Source organism: Ananas comosus, linkage group 11 (genome assembly GCF_001540865.1).
Source record: "Ananas comosus cultivar F153 linkage group 11, ASM154086v1, whole genome shotgun sequence".
Lineage (NCBI taxonomy): Eukaryota > Viridiplantae > Streptophyta > Magnoliopsida > Poales > Bromeliaceae > Ananas > Ananas comosus.
In genome coordinates this window covers 5,699,559-5,717,234 of record NC_033631.1, presented here as the reverse complement: position 1 = coordinate 5,717,234, position 17,676 = coordinate 5,699,559, and the positions used below count along the sequence as shown (strand labels likewise).

General features: G+C 47.4%; 1 pseudogene; it reads left to right on the top strand.

The window, feature by feature from the left end:
- On the top strand, window positions 1-16,258 carry LOC109717102 (annotated as a pseudogene).

Genomic DNA, 17,676 nt, shown 5'->3' with positions numbered 1-17,676 from the left:
ATGGCGGTCCTCATTATCTCGGCGCAATGTGTTCACGGCAGCCGAGGGCAGTGCATCTGTGTGGCGCTAGAAGGGCACTTCCAGTCGGACTGCCCGAGAATCCATTGCCAGCGCCATCTCGACATTGCACCAGCTTCGGCCAGGTCGCCAGCCAAGGGGACATCTTCTGGCGCATCCACCAGGGCCGTCGCCGCAACCTGTCCAGCGGCAGAGGGAGCGGTCACCGACAGGGCCCCGAGCGGCGTATGTACGCAGCGCCAGACTCAGGAGGCGAACGCCAGCCAGAATGTGGGTCGGCAGGTATCATTTACTTAATGGTATTCGAGTTAGAGCTTTATTTGATACCGGTGCATTGCATTCAGTCATTAGAACCGCTGTTTGCCGAGTGCATGGCATCTCCACTTGTATCCTTGTTACATCCTGTGACGAGTTTGTTTGTACACCCGATCATCTTTAGACATTCGGAGTTTTTGCACCAAGTTGCCCTGATTAGGATGGAGATGATCAATGCCCGTTCGGGACTTGCTCAGCTTTGCATAAACTCCGGGGAGTTTGACGTTGTGTTGGCAGGATTGGCTGACCAAGTACTTGCACCATCGATTGTAAGAATTCGAGACGGGACATTTAAGAGCCGGGTAGGCGGAGGTTGTGTATCGAGGGATGCAGAGTTCGCTGTTTGCGATGACGATTAGCCTCTCTCGAGCTAGGGCACAGGTTATTAGTAGACGGTTGCGTAGCCCTAACTTGGCTACTGTTGTGTTCGGGTGTGATGACGCCCCTAGGATTGAGGATATATCCCAATCAGTGCGGGGTTTGGAGATGTGTTTCAGCGGAGCTCCAGAGGCATGCCCCCTGATAGGAGATTGAGTTTGTGGTAGCGATCTCGTCCCCGGACCTACCCCGATCTCAAGGCACCTAATAGGATGGCACCGCAGAGTTGAGGAGACTGAAAGGCATAGTTGCAGGATCTTCTGGATAGGGTTTTGTGCGACCGAAGTGTGACCTTGGGGAGCACGCGGTCCTTGTTTGTTAAGAAGAAGGGATGGAATCCACTTCGCTTGTGCGTGACTATCCGTGAACTTAGACCAGGAGTCACGATTAAGAACAAATATCCATTACCAGGAGAATGTGATGATGCTAATTTGATCAAGCTCCAGGGATGCTTGTGTATATTCCAAATCGACTTGCAGTCTGGATACACCAGTTGAATTAGATCAAAGCCTGAGGTATGTGTCGAAGACGCTTCTTAAAACAATCGGTATGGATATTATAGTTTACGTTAGTTCCGTTTGGGCTTACTCATGCCTCCAGGCAAGGTTTGTTAATGGATTTAATGAAACCGTGTTTTTCAAGCCTTACATATGACCGCTGTCGTGGTTTCATCGACTAGACATCTTATGTGTATTTCCGAGACGCGGATTTCACGAGACACTTGAGACTTGTCTTCACGTGCTTCGGAAGAGAAGCTCTATGCCAAGGTGAAAAAGTGTAATTTTGGCTTAAGAGAGGTGGCGTTTTTGGGCTATGTGATTTCAGATCAGGAATCGGCGTGACCCCCGAGAAAATTTGACGGCTATCAAGATTGGCCAAGGCCGACGAGTGTCACGTGAGATTCGGCAGCTTTCTTGGTTTGGCCGGCACTATCGACAGGTTCGTGAAGGGATTCAAAGTTATCTACTCCCCTCACGAACTCACGCATAAGGGCACCAAGTATTATTTGAATGACCATGCGTGTGATAGAGGAGCTCCAAGAGTTGAACAGCGATATGACGGACTGTCACCCGATCCTTACTTAGCGACTGCCTAAGGAGCAGGGTTATGTGGATTTAATAGTGATGCTTCCGTTTAATGGATTGGAATTGTGTTTTGATGCAGGAACGGGAGAAAGTGATCGTTTTATTGTTTCTTATGCATCTTGCCACGTTTGAAGGATTACGAGACGGAACTATCCTAACATGACTTGGATTGCTGCCGTGATCTTTTTGCATTAAAGGCTATGGCGGCCATTACCTCATGCGGCCGAGTGCGAAGTATATACGGATCACAAAAAGCTTAAAGTAATCTATTCACCAGAAGGAGTTGAACTTGAAGGCAGCGGCAGCAGATGGTTGGAGCTATATCAATGGATTATTGATTTGACGATACTTTAACACCCGGCAAGGCTAACGTGGTGGCGGATGCGCTAAGTAGGAATCGCCTGAGACTTAGCCGATGCGTTGTGGTTAAACTTACAACCAGCCGCTGATCGAGCAGATGAAAGCGGTTGAGTTGAGGTGGTGGCTCCTGATAATCACCTTTGAGACTGATTACTTAGGGTGCAACCACACTTTTGAAAGGATTAAAGATAAGCAAGCTTCCGACTCGGAGTTGCAAAAAGATTCGAAGCTAAGAATGGTTTGATGTTGCACCGGTGAACTTTCACTGCTAGACGGTGATGGATTGATGCGTTTCCGCGGACGGACGACTTTGTGTAGCGCGGATTTGGGCATTAAAGCAGAATATTCCTTCAGAAGCAACACCGAGCACACGTAGCCTGTACACCGGGAGGCACCAAGATGTATACAGGACTTGAAGTTACTTTATTGTGGCCCGGGATAAAATAAGGATGTTGGTTGAGTTCGTCTGCTAGACTGTTTAATCCCTTCCACGGGTGAAAGGCTGACACCGGTTCCTGCGGGAAAGCTGGCAAGCCCTACCGACTTCAAGTGTGGAAGTGGGAAGAGATCACTATCTGATTTCGTGATTGGGATTGCCTCACTGCAACAGGCCGGCAGATGCTATTTGGGTGATCGTGATAGATTTGACGAAATCGGACATTTCATGACCTATCCACACTATTTTGGACGTCGTGAGAGACTCGCACAGGTTTTATTTGGAGCAAGATTGTGCGATTGCACGGGGTACCTACTTCTATACGTTTTAGATCGAGACCTCCGTTCTTGTAATCTCACTTTGGAAAGCTTACAGGATGCTTTGGGTAGCGCTTGGATTCAAGCACTCACTTCCACCCCAGAGTGACGGGCAGTCGAGCGTACTATACAGATTCTCGAGACATGCTTCGACTTGCGTGATTGACTTCAAGGAGGATGGACGGCAGCATCTCACCGAATGGCAGAGTTTGCTTATAACAACGTTATCAAGCAAGCATCAAGATGGCACGTTCGAGGGACACCTAGTGGACGGAAATGTAGATCGCCCACTCCATTGGCGTGAAGTTTGGCGCGACGATTGGCTTAGGCCCTGATGTTGACTCCAAGGAAGCAGAGACGAAGTCGCATTGCTCGAGAGCGACTATTGCACGGCCAGAGTAGGCGAAAAGTTATGCTGATCGGCTCGACGAGACTTGGATTTCAGATTGGAGATCATGTCTTTTTGAAGGTCTCGCCGCTCGACGGATTTAGGACCTTTGGAAATCGGGGTAAGTTAGCCCGCGATCCAATTGGACTCGTTTGAGGTGTTTTGGAGCCAGGTAGGCCCGGTAGCGTATCGACTCGCTCTACCGCCAAACCTATTGGGTGTACACAATGTGTTTCATGTATCGGTCCTTCGGAAGTACATCCACGACCCGGCTCACGTGTTGGATGCTACGCCTATGGAGCTGAGGGATGATTTGAGCTTTGAAGAGCAACCCTTGAGGATTTTGGCTCGCGAGGTGAAAAGATTGCGGAACCGAGAAATTCCTTACTTGAAGGTGCTTTGGAGCAACCACGACGAGCGCGAGGCCACTTGGGAGCTGGAAAGCGCGCTGCGGGAGCGCTATCCCCATCTTTTTCAGATGGAGGCTTGAGGTATTTGTCATTTCGAGTTTCGCGGACGAAACTCCCTTTTAGGAGGGGTGAATGTAGCACACTGGACCTTTGCAAATTGCGAGGTTCGAGTGTTTGGATGTATTTCGAGCTTTTCCACACTTGGTGGAGGGTTGTAGAATGTTTTTCGACCTAAAAAGTTCGAAAACTGGAATTCTGGATAAGTCCTGAGAGTTTTTACTCTCGGGAACCGGTCCCTGGAAGGAGAGACCGGTCCCCCAGTGAGCAGTGTTGCGGCAGCCCTGAGGCAACCGGTCCCTGGCGGGCGAGACCGGTCCCCGAGCGCGCCTTCGCAGAGAGAGACCGGTCCCACGCAGGGAGAGACCGGTTCCCGAACGTTGGTTCTCCAGGTTCGCAGCGAGAGACCGGTCCCTGCTGGGGAGAGACCGGTCCCTCTGGGCGAAAAATGCCCAGACCGGGCTAATGCAATATTGAATTTTTGAGGGGCCTCACATGATTTTGTTACAAGAGAAGGCTTATATGGCCACATCTCCTTCTTCCCTTCCTCACTTCACCATTTCTTTTGCTTCTAGAGAGAGAGAGAGTGGGAGAGGAAGGAGAAGGAAGGAGAAGAAGAGCTTGTAGAGGACTTGGAGCTTCATCTCCACCCTTTCTTCTCCCTTTTGGTGGATTGGAGCTTGCCTTTGGAGTTTAGTGGTGGACCAAACTTCGACCCTAGGGCATTTTGAGCTTGGATTGAAGCTTCCAAAGGGTTAGTAAGATGTTTCTTCCTATAGATTCCTGTTTTGGTGATTTTTGGGAGATGAAACCCTAGAAATGAGATTTAGGGTTGATTTTGGGGCTTTTTGATCTAGGGCTTTTGAGGCTAGATTTTTTGGATTAGAACCCTCCTTTGGGTTAGATTGGAAGGATCCTAGCCTTCTTTTGGAGCTTGAGTGAGAATTTCTACTCCCTAGGTGAGTTTTTGCCCTATTCTTGTGATTGTTATTGTTCGAGCCTAGAGTTGCTCGTAATGCTTGTGTATCTCTTCGCTGATCACTTTTAGGGTATCTTGAGGCTCGTGGACAACTCCGTTCGGCGAATCGAAGGAGCACGCGACGGTTCGGTGGGTTTGATCTAGCCTATGATATGAGAAATGCTCATATTTGGCAAAATATGTTTCGTAAAGTAGAAATTCATGCATTTCCATGTTAAATGTATTTAATATGAATTTTGGAATGCTTAACATGCATATATTATATATAGTGAAATTTTAGACCCCTATGTGGTAGAGTGCATGCATGTGAGACTTAGCATTCTAGTTATGATTGGGAACCATGATTCCTCTGATGGAAATGAATCTTGCTTTCATGCATTTAACCTATAGGTCAATTGTGACATTAGGAATGTTAGAAGCCTAGAGAGGGCTGGAGAACTTAGACTATTTGAGAATTGGGACAATGTCATAAAGAGGCATTGGGCCCGGGTTATGGTAATCATTGGTATTAATGTTTTAATTGAAACATAGAATAAGATTTGGGCTCGATCTGTTGTGATGCTTAAGTGTCATAAAGAGGCACTAACCAAGTGAGCGTTGGGACATCACTTAGAGACATTGGGCTAGATCATTGGGATGCTAGTGACCTCGCCATGTTAGAGACATGTGGATAGAGTATTTGAGACAGTGACCTTGCTTGTTTGCCATTTGTGCTCATTCGCACATGCTTGTGAGGGTCGCTCCCTACAAGCCGGCACTCCGGAGTTAGCCTACGCGACATGGGATCAGTTTGTTATAATCACTACTAAATAGAGAGTGGTAGTTGGATTACTCGGACTTGCTTCTAGCATAGGTTTGGACTTTGGGTATACATACATACATGTAGTATGCTAGGAGGCAGTGTTTAATTGCATTCATATAAACAATGTTGCTATGATAAGGGATAATCCTCATAATTTCATTTAAGCAAACCATGATATTATTTATGGCTAAGTAGAGACATATTCTTCATGACAAGATCATTGTGCATTACATGAATGCCATGTTTAATTGCAAGTAATATTTTAGCATTTTCATTATGCTTTCATAGATGCAAATTACTCGTTATTGCTTTTGACTTACCCTTCTCTTTTGGACCTAGTGGTGCAATGAGCTGAGGTCAGTAATTGCCCACTGGGAACTATAAATTATAGTTCTCACGCCCTCTGTTTTATGTTTTCTTTCAGAGCCTTCCACGCCGGGAGAGGCTAGGGACCGTGGGAAGGGCGTCGCTTCGAGTTAGCCCTTCAGCGAGAGACGAGTTTAGGTGGTCTACCTCTCGATGTTTTATTTTGTGAGAGGTTGAGAGTTGTACCCGTATATGTATAGAGACCACCTTTCTTTTGGATCTTGGTATTTCTTTTGAGGAGTTAGTTTTGTATCACCTTATGTTTTACTTTCTTCGTCTTGGTATATTTCCTTTACTCTGGTTTATATGATAGAACTTTGCTCGCTCTGATATCATTAGTTGTTACTGTTCTATTTGTTCTATTTCTTGCTTTTACTTCCGCTTTATTGTAGACGCCTTATATGTGTAGACATATGGCGGGTCTGGGCACGCTACCGGGAGGGCCTCCGCCGGTCCCGGGGCGTGACAGATTAATTTGGTATCAGAGCCTAGGGTTGAGTCTTAGTGGACCTAGCGAACCTTAGGCCGGTTGGACTATAGGAATTAGGCTCGTGAGAGACGAGGTCTAATTGACTTGTGAGCGAAAGTATTTTGATTGGGTTTATGACAACTCTAAAAAGTTAGAGTTTGATCGGAGTGTATGGCTTCTAACTCCGCGGAGGGTTACGTTGGCGGCCGACAACGTAACATCGGGAGTTAGTAGTGAAGGACACTTCCTTACTTTCGCATGATTTGGGGTTTTATCTATTTGAGCGGGGATGCGATAGCGTGGGTTACTAACTTGCGCTTTTATGTTTTGTAGTGACGATGCCGATTACACGCTCCCAGTCTGCCGGGGCGGATGATGCGGCACACCCCGAGGAGGTCGAGACCTCCGCTACTTCCGGATCTAGTGAGGTCCGTGACTTGAGGGCCCAGCTTGCGGTTCTCACTGATCTGTTGGCGCAGCAGACGGCAGCGGCGCAGCGACAGGCTGAGGTGGCTCAGCGGCAGGAGGCGCGGATGAAGCATCTTGAGGACCTCCTACTTCAGCAGGCGGCAGCTTCGAGGGAGACCCAGGGTCCCACACCGCCAGCACCCGTGGTGGACGTCGCACCGAGGGCGCAGTCCCCCGCGCCCAGTTCTTCACGTGCGGCACCGGCGACCGCACCTCGGGAGGAGGTGGCTGCGGCACTACCTGTTCAGAGACCGGTGACAGGGGCAGCATTCCCCGTGATGGCCGAGGGAGCCGAGCGGGATCGGCTTATGGAGCGCCTCAGCGAGTTCAGGAGGTGCAGCCCGAGGACGTTTGATGGCGAGAACGTCGACCACTGGATTGTTGAGAAGTGGTTGCTGCACATGGAGAAGCTGTTTCGAGACACCTTTGTGGAGGAGCGGGACAGAGTTTGGCTCGCCACTCACTTTCTGGACGGCGAGGCCTACCGTTGGTGGTTGGATATCCAGGACAACCCCAACACCGACTTGGCGGCGATTACTTGGACACGATTCAAGGAACTTCTACTGGCGCACCACTTTCCTACCAGCGTCAAGAGAAAGATGGAGCAGGACTTGCGCAGCTTGCGTCAGGATGAGCGGCCAGTGGCTGAGTACGAAAGGGAGTTCTCCCGGATACTACACTGTGTACCGTTTGTTGTGAGGGACGACGAGGACAAGGCCCGCATCTTTGAGCGCGGTTTGCGGCCTTCTATCTTCCGGTTGGTGCAGTCTTCCAACCTCCAGACCTACCGGGAGGTTGTGGATCGAGCCTTGATTGTGGAGGCAGGAGCGGCAGATCTTCAGGAGCGACGCGAGGCCCTAGACAAGGGCAAGGGAAAGAGGCCCGCGGCTGAGGGTGCGAGCCAGACGCACTCACGGAGGCCGCCGAGACACCCCAGGAGCCGGAGCCAGTCACGAGGACGTGGCCAGTCTACTCAGCGAGGAGGACCCGATCGTCGTCAGGCTCCCCGCTGCATGATTTATGGCGGTCCTCATTATCCGCGGCAGTGTTCACGCAGCCGGGGCAGGTGCATCTTGTGTGGCCAGAAGGGCCACTTCCAGTCGGACTGCCCGAGGAGTCCATTGCCAGCGCCATCTTCGACATCTGCACCAGCTTCGCCAGGTCCCAGCCAGGGGACATCTTCTGCGCATCACCAGGCCGGTCGGCCACCTGTCCAGCGGCAGACGGAGGGGTCACGACAGGCCCCGAGCGGGCGTATGTACGCAGCCCAGACTGAGGAGGCGACGCCAGCCGAGAATGTGGTCGCAGGTATCATTTTACTTCATGGTATTCGAGTTAGAGCTTTATTTGATACCGGTGCATTGCATTCATTCATAGACCGGCTGTTTGCCGAGTTGCATGGCATCCCACTTGTATCCTTGTTACATCCTGGACGAGTTGTTGTACCCGATCACTCTTTAGACATTCGGGAGTTTTGCCCCAGTTGCCCTGTTAGGATTGGAGATTGGATCATGCCCGTGGACTTGCTAGCTTTGCATAAACTCGGGGAGTTTGACGTTGTGTTGGGCATGGATTGGCTGACCAAGTACTTTGCCACCATCGATTGTAAGAATCGAACGGTGACATTTAGAGAGCCGGGGTAGGCGGAGGTTGTGTATCGAGGATGCCAGAGTTCGCTGTTTGCGATGACGATTAGCTCCTCTCGAGCTAGGCAGTTGATTAGTAGAGGTTGCGTAGCCTACTTGGCTACTGTTGTGTTGCGGGGTGTGGATGACGCCCCTAGGATTGAGGATATCCCCATAGTGCGGGAGTTTGGAGATGTGTTTCCAGCGGAGCTTCCAGGCATGCCCCCTGATAGGGAGATTGAGTTTGTGGTAGATCTCGTCCCCGGGACTACCCCGATCTCAAAGGCACCCTATAGGATGGCACCGGCAGAGTTGAAGGAACTGAAGGCATAGTTGCAGGATCTTCTGGATAAGGGTTTTGTGCGACCGAGTGTGTCACCTTGGGGAGCACCGGTCTTGTTTGTTAAGAAGAAGGATGGATCACTTCGCTTGTGCGTGGACTATCGTGAACTTAACAGAGTCACGATTAAGAACAAATATCCATTACCGAGAATTGATGATCTATTTGATCAGCTCCAGGGATCTTGTGTATATTCCAAGATCGACTTGCAGTCGGGATATCACCAGTTGAAGATCAAGCCTGAGGATGTGTCGAAGACGGCTTTTAAAACACGGTATGGATATTATGAGTTTACCGTTATGCCGTTTGGGCTTACTAATGCCCCAGCAGTTTTTATGGATTTAATGAACCGTGTTTTCAAGCCTTACATAGACCGGTTTGTCGTGGTGTTCATCGACGACATCTTAGTGTATTCCCGGACGCGGATCACGAGGAACACTTGAGACTTGTACTTCAAGTGCTTCGGGAAGAGAAGCTCTATGCCAAGTTGAAAAAGTGTGAATTTTGGCTTAGAGAGGTGGCGTTTTTGGGCTATGTGATTTCAGGATCAGGCATCGCCGTGGACCCGAGAAAAATTGAGGCTATCAAGGATTGGCCAAGGCCGACGAGTGTCACGGAGATTCGGAGCTTTCTTGGTTTGGCCGGCTACTATCGACGGTTCGTTGAGGGATTTGCAAAGTTATCTACTCCCCTCACGAGACTCACGCATAAGGGCACCAAGTTTATTTGGAATGATGCGTGTGAAAGGAGCTTCCAAGAGTTGAAGCAGCGATTGACGACTGCCCCGATCCTTACCTTGCCGACTGCTGGAGCAGGGTATGTGATTTATAGTGATGCTTCCTTTAATGGATTGGGTTGTGTTTTGATGCAGGACGGGAAAGTGATCGCTTATGCATCTTGCCAGTTGAAGGATTATGAGAGGAACTATCCTACCCATGACTTGGAGTTGGCTGCCGTGATCTTTGCATTGAAGCTATGGCGCCATTACCTCTATGCCGAGCGATGCGAAGTATATACGGATCACAAAAGCTTAAAGTATCTATTCACTCAGAAGGAGTTGAACTTGAGGCAGCGCAGATGGTTGGAGCTATTCAAGGATTATGATTTGACGATACTTTACCACCCGGGCAAGGCTAACGTGGTGGCGGATGCGCTAAGTAGGAAATCGACTGAGAACTTAGCGATGCTTGTGGTTACTCAACCGCCGTTGATCGAGCAGATGAAGCGGTTGGAGTTGGAGGTGGTGGCTCCTGATACACCTTTGAGACTGATGACTTTAGTGGTGCAACCTACACTTTTGGAAAGGATTAAAGAAAAGCAAGCTTCCGACTCGGAGTTGCAAAAGATTCGAGCTAAGATGGTTGATGGTTGCACCGGTGACTTCACTCTAGACGGTGATGGATTGATGCGTTTCCGCGGACGACTTTGTGTACCGGCGGATTTGGGCATTAAAGAGGATATTCTTCAAGAAGCACACCGAGCACCGTATGCTGTACATCCGGGAGGCACCAAGATGTATAAGGACTTGAAGTTACTTTATTGGTGGCCCGGGATGAAAAAGGATGTTGGTGAGTTCGTTGCTAGATGTTTAACCTGCCAACGGGTGAAGGCTGAGCACCGAGTTCCTGCGGGAAAGCTGCAGAGCCTACCGATTCCAGTGTGGAAGTGGGAAAAGATCACTATTGACTTCGTGATGGGATTGCCTCACTCACAGGCCGGGCATGATGCTATTTGGGTGATCGTGGATAGATTGACGAAATCGGCACATTTCATACCTATCCACACTATTTGGACTGGTGAGAGACTCGCACAGGTTTATTTGGACGAGATTGTGCGATTGCACGGGGTACCTACTTCTATCGTTTTAGATCGAGACCCCCGTTTTGTATCTCACTTTTGGAAGAGCTTACAGGATGCTTTGGGTACGCGCTTGGATTTCAGCACTACTTTCCACCCCCAGAGTGACGGGCAGTCGGAGCGTACTATACAGATTCTCGAGGACATGCTTCGAGCTTGCGTGATTGACTTCCAAGGAGGATGGACGCAGCATCTACCGATGGCAGAGTTTGCTTATAACAACAGTTATCAAGCAAGCATCAAGATGGCACCGTTCGAGGCACTCTATGGACGGAAATGTAGATCGCCACTCCATTGGGGTGAAGTTGGCGAGAGATTGGCTTTAGGCCCTGATGTGCTCCAGGAAGCAGAGGACAAGGTTCGCATTGCTCGAGAGCGACTATTGACGGCCCAGAGTAGGCAGAAAAGTTATGCTGATCGGCGTCGACGAGACTTGGAATTTCAGATTGGAGATCATGTCTTTTTGAAGGTCTCGCCGACTCGAGGGATTAGACGATTTGGAATCCGGGGTAAGTTGAGCCCCCGATTCATTGGACTGTTTGAGGTTTTGGAGCGTGTAGGCCCGGTAGCGTATCGACTCGCTCTACCGCCAAACCTATTGGGTGTACACAATGTGTTTCATGTATCGGTCCTTCGGAAGTACATCCACGACCCGGCTCACGTGTTGGATGCTACGCCTATGGAGCTGAGGGATGATTTGAGCTTTGAAGAGCAACCCTTGAGGATTTTGGCTCGCGAGGTGAAAAGATTGCGGAACCGAGAAATTCCTTACTTGAAGGTGCTTTGGAGCAACCACGACGAGCGCGAGGCCACTTGGGAGCTGGAAAGCGCGCTGCGGGAGCGCTATCCCATCTTTTCAGATGGAGGCTTGAGGTTTTGTATTTCGAGTTCGCGGACGAACTACCTTTTAGGCAGGGGTGAATGTAGCAACTGGACCTTTGCAAATTGCGAGGTTCGAGTGTTTGATGTATTTCGAGCTTTTCCACACTTGGTGAGGTGTAGAATGTTTTTCGCCTAAAAGTTCGAAAAACTGGAATTCCTGGATAAGTCCTGAGAGTTTTTACTCTCGGGAACCGGTCCCTGGAAGGAGAGACCGGTCCCCCACGATGAGCAGTGTTGCGGCAGCTGAGGCAACGGTTTCCTGGCGGCGAGACCGTCCCGAGCGCGCTTCCCGCAGAGAGAGACCGTCCCACGAGGGAGAGACGGTTCCCGAACGTTGTTCTCAGGTTCGAAGCGAGAGACCGGTCTGCTGGGGAAGCCGGTCCTCTGGGCGAAAAATGCCAGACCGGCTAATGCAATATTGAATTTTTGAGGGCTCACATGATTTTGTTACAAGAGAAGGCTTATATGGCCACATCTCCCCTTCTTCCCTTCCTCACTTCACCATTTCTTTTGCTTCTAAGAGTAGAAGAGAGAGTGGAAGAAGGAAGAAGGAGAAGAAGAGCTTGTAGAGGACTTGGAGCTTTTCATCTCACCTTTCTTCTCCCTTTTGGTTGGATGGAGCTTGCCTTTGGAGTTTAGTGGTGCAACTTCGACCTAGGCATTTTTGAGTTGGATTGAAGCTTCCAAAGGGTTAGTAAGAGTTTTCCTAAATAGATTCCTGTTTTGGTGATTTTTTGGGAGATGAAACCCTAGAAATGAGATTTAGTTGAATTTTGGGGCTTTTTGATCTAGGCTTTTGAGGCTAGATTTTTTGGATTAGAAACCCTCCTTTGGGTTAGATTGGAAGGATCTAGCTTCTTTTGGAGCTTGAGTGAGAAATTTCTACTCCCTAAGTGGAGTTTTTTGCCATATTCTTGTGATTGTTATGTGTTCGAGCCTAGACGTTGCTCGTAATGCTTGTGTATCTTCTTTCGCTGATCACTTTTAGGTATCTTTGAGGCCTCGTGGACAACTCCATTCGGCGAATCGAAGGAAGCACGCGACGGTTTCTCCGGTGGGTTTTTGACCTAACTATGATATGAGAAATGCTCATATTTGGCAAAATGTTTCCGTAAAGTAGAAATTCCAATGATTTCATGTTAATGTATTTAATATGAATTTTGGAATGCTTAACATGTCATATATTGTAAAGTGAAATTTTAGACCCCTATTGGTAGAGTGCATGCATGGTGAGACTTAGCATTCTATCGTTATGATTGGGACACATGATTTTTCTGATGGAATGATCTGTTGTTTTCATGCATTTTTTTTAACCTATAGGCCAATTGTGACATTGAAGGTTAAAGCTAGAGAGAGGATGGAGACGTTAGATATTTAGAATTGGCGACATGGCATTAGGAGGCTTGGGCCACCGGTCATGGTAACATTGGGTATTAATGTTTAAATTGAAACATAGAATAGATTTGGCCTCGAGTTCTGTTGTGATGACTTAAGTGTCATAAAGAGCACTAAGCAGTGAGCGTTGGGACACTCACTTAGAGACATGGCTAGATGCCTTGTGGATGTCCTGTGCACTCCCATGTAGAGCATGTGATAGAGATTTGAGACAGTGACCTGCTTGTTTGCCATTTGTGCTCATCGCCAAATGCTTGTGAGGGTCGTCCTACAAGCGGACTCCGGATTAGCCATACGCGACTTATGTCGCTCGTGCGGTAGTGGAATCTACGGGTCGAGTGGGACAGACACATTCCAAGAGTAGGGATGTTGGGCTACCACAGGCACTTAGGCGGCGCAAGCTGGACTACCCTTGGTAGGTCCCTAATTGGAAATGGAAATCGACACGGGATGAGTTTGTTATAATCACTACTAAATAGAGAGTGGTAGTTGGATTACTCGGACTTGCTTCTAGCATAGGTTTGGACTTTGGGTATACATACATATATGTAGTATGCTAGGAGGCAGTGTTTAATTGCATTCATATAAACAATGTTGCTATGATAAGGGATAATCCTCATAATTTCATTTAAGCAAACCATGATATTATTTATGGCTAAGTAGAGACATATTCTTTATGACAAGATCATTGTGCATTACATGAATGCCATGTTTAATTGCAAGTAATATTTTAGCATTTTCATTATGCTTTCATAGATGCAAATTACTCGTTATTGCTTTTGACTTACCCTTCTCTTTTGGGCCTAGTGGTGCAATGAGCTGAGGTCAGTAATTGCCCACTGGGAACTATAAATTATAGTTCTCATGCCCTCTGTTTTATGTTTTCTTTCAGAGCCTTCCACGCCGGGAGAGGCTAGGGACCGCGGGAAGGGAGTTGCTTCGAGCTAGCTTCCTTCGAGGACGATTTGATAGGTGGTCTACCTCTCGTGGTTTTATTTTGTGAGAGGTTGTGAGTTGTACCCGTTTATGTATAGAGACCACCCTTCTTTTGGATCTTGTTTTTCTTTTTGAGGAGATAGTACTGTACTACCTTATGGCGACTTTTATTGTTTAGTTATGTTTCTTTTACTCTGATTTAGATGATAGAACTTTACTCGCTCTGGTATCATTACCTATCGCTATGCTAATTGTTCTACTTCTTGCTTTACTTCCGCTTTTGTTGTAGATGCCTTATATGTGTAGACATATGGCGGGTCTGGGCGCGCTACCGGGAGGGCCTTCGCCGGTCCCGGGGCGTGACACGGTGGGACCTCAGTTTAGGTAAATCTACATTCTTATTGAAATTATGGCTAATGATAATGCCATTAATTAGCGCAATAGGGTTGTTCCTAGAAATTCTGGGAGCGTTCAACCTAGTAATTCAGATAATGCTCGCGAACGCCAAGCAGTCTTGCTAGTTGAATGTGAGACTAGTGGTCAATCTGACCAACAAGAGTCTAGTTTGGCTCAAGTACTTGGACAAATGACACGGGTCCTACAAGTACTGGACCAAAATAGTCATAGAAGTACTGCACGTTTAGATGCAGTACTGGCCGCAATCATGGCCTCTAATGAGAATATTGCCCGAATAGGGCAATTATTGACTCGTAATGAACAACCTGTAACAGGTTTGCAAGGGCCTGTAGTTACACCGGTGTTACAAAATCCGGTAACACCGGCAGGCGGTCAACCCCAACACCAGGGGGCACCTTTCCAAGCGGTCTATAGGCCGGCTATTGTTAACGTCGGTCAATAACCAGAAATAGCCTGGGGATTACCATCTCCTCCACCAGTAGCAGCATATCAGCCCCAAAACGTAGGGGCTAGGGCTGGGGGGTAGGCTCCGAATATACAAGGGGTTAACCTTATTGTGCAGAACTTCGGACTACCACTAGGACCGAATCCAGTACAAGCATAGGTACTAGTTCCTTTACAGAGGAACAACAATGAAATATACACTCAGATTGAAGAAGTCATCCGAAATACTTTCAGAGTTGGCGCAAGGCCGGCAATGCGGCCTGTGTTTAGATCTCCTTATCCTGCAAATATAGATACAGGACATCCCTATCCGGCAAATTAGAAAATGCCGAAATTTGATAAATTTTCTGGTGATGAGACCGAAAATACGGTCGAACATGTTGCGCGGTTTACGGCACAATGCCTAGAAGCTGCTGCAGATCCATTCTTAAAACTTAGATTATTTAATACCTCGTTAACCAAGACAGCTTTCACTTGGTATACGAGTTTACCAGCTAATTCTGTCCGAGATTGGGACTAATCAGAAAGAAAATTTCATGAATAATTTTATAGATCAGAACCAGAACTTTCGGTTGCTGATGTAGCTTAGTTTAAGCAAAAAGTAGAAGAATCGGTTGAAGAGTACTTGAACCGATTCAAGACGGCAAGGAGCCGTTGTTTTGTAAGAATGCCGGAATCAGAGTTTGCCAAGATGGCATTTAATGGCTTACAATTCAAAATTAAAGATCATTTTGAAGACAAATATTTTTCAAATCTTTCTGATTTGGGAATTCGAATTGCTCAGTATGAGCAATTTCAAAAAGAAAATAATGAAGATCGGCCCAAATGGAGCCGAAACAAAGATTGGAGTAAAGGAAAAGAGAAGAATATCTCTTTCCTTGAAGAATCTTCGGCTCAAGAGGAGTCGAATACATCAGAAGAAACAGAGGATTCGGCTGATGAAGCCAAAATATGTGGCAGAGATGATGAAAAATCGTCAGCCATATAAATGTGCTCTGTTAAAGCCTGCCAAATCAAGCGAGGCAAAAGCACGAATATCAGCATACACTTATTCATTTGATGCTTCTAAAACCGATTTAATTTTCGATCGGTTGCTAAAAGATCGGTGAATTCAGCTGCAGGAGGGTCAAACTATACCTCCTGGAGAGGAATTGAAAATGAGAAGATACTGAAAATGGCACCATTCATGGAGCCATAGAATAAATGAATGCACTGCCTTTAAAAGGCAGATACAAAAAGAAATAAATGAAGGTCGGCTCATATTTGCCAACCAAGAAAATAAAAGTATGGAGATTGACAAGAATCCGTTTCCATCGCAGGTCAATATGGTGGACATCAAAGGAAAGGCAATCGCGGATAAGAAGACTGATGGAAGCATTGCCTATACTAAGAGAACGCTTCGGCTTTGCATAAGGTGCAAAGCCAAAATGACCAGAAAGGATTGGGAAGCGATCATCCATGAGAAAAGGACGCACAATGAATGGAGAGAATTCATGGCGTTCCCGGAGGAATAGGAGGAAATTCCCGAGGCAGAAGACAAGTCAGAGGATGGCTCGGATGAAGCCTCCAACGAATCCGAGCCAGAAGTTGACTCGGTGAAAAACAAAAAAGACTTATTAATGCAAAAAGTCTTGAATGATTACTACAACAGTAGAAGAGAAGAACGCAACAGCCGATGGAGTTATACAGAGAAACCATTCGGCTCAAAACAAAGATTTCGAGGATATCGGCCAAACTGGCAACATCAAGCCAGGCCGAGACCTGAACCGCAATTTGAGGGGATGACCGAGGGGGATATAGAATTCATCGGTTGGAGATTAGTCAATGAACTCGGCATACAACCTTGGCCGAGACCATGGGAAAGAAGAGAGATCTTGAGAAATCATCTCAGGATAGTAAAGATACCAGCAAATGTGTCGATTGATCAATGTCACGAAGTAAAACCATCGGCCAAATGGCAAGGGCCGATGTTAACAAAAACTCAGAAGCGTCGGCAGCAAAGGTTGCAAGCCGAAGCAAGACAACATTATGAAGAAGCAAAAGGGATAAGATTGAACGTATGGAGATGACCTAATGAACCATAAAATCCCTTTCGACCGATGCGGAATGATCATGAAGTGGGCGGTTCGTCACCCGTTTCTTGGTTAAAATCGAAGATAGAACGTCCAATCCCGGCCAAACCTGAGGAGAAGTTAACTCGAAAAGAGTTAGAGGAGAAGATAGCCTCTATTGAGATAATAATTAAGCGCGACAGATGGCCTCCAAAGGAAAGAGAGGCGTGAATGGAAAGTGACTCTTCAGCCGATCCGGCAAAGGAGTCCGAAGAGAAGAAACAGAAGATACAAAAAAAATCAGCTGATGAAAGTTCAGCCGATGTGAACATGGTATACACTCTTCCTCAATCGTTCAAAGCAGAGTATACAGAGTACGAGGAAATGGAGTATGAAGAAGATGGGCTCACAGTAGCCCAACTGCAGTTGGAGGATGCCAAACCAGTCGATTTGATGGTTTTCAAAAAACCATCGATCATGCAAATAAGATTTGTGAGGCCTCTATTCATACGGGCCTTAATAGAAGGACGGCTAGTAGGCTGAGTGATGGTGGATGGCGGAGCGATGGTAAACGTCTTGCCCAGTTCTTTATTCAAAAAACTGGGCAAGAGTGAAGACGAATTAAAGCCTACCGATACGATCATGACCGACTTTACTGGTAGCGGTCAACAAGTTAAGGGAGTGCTCACAACCGAGATCACGGTAGGATCTAAAACTTTACGAACAGTATTTTTTGTAGTGGATGCAGATAGTCACTACAATTTACTACTCGGGCATGACTGGATCCATGCAAATGAGTGTGTACCCTTAACACTCCATGGGAAGCTATTCCAGTGGGTAGGAAACAAAGTGGAAGAAATTCGGGCCGAGGGACGGCCCCA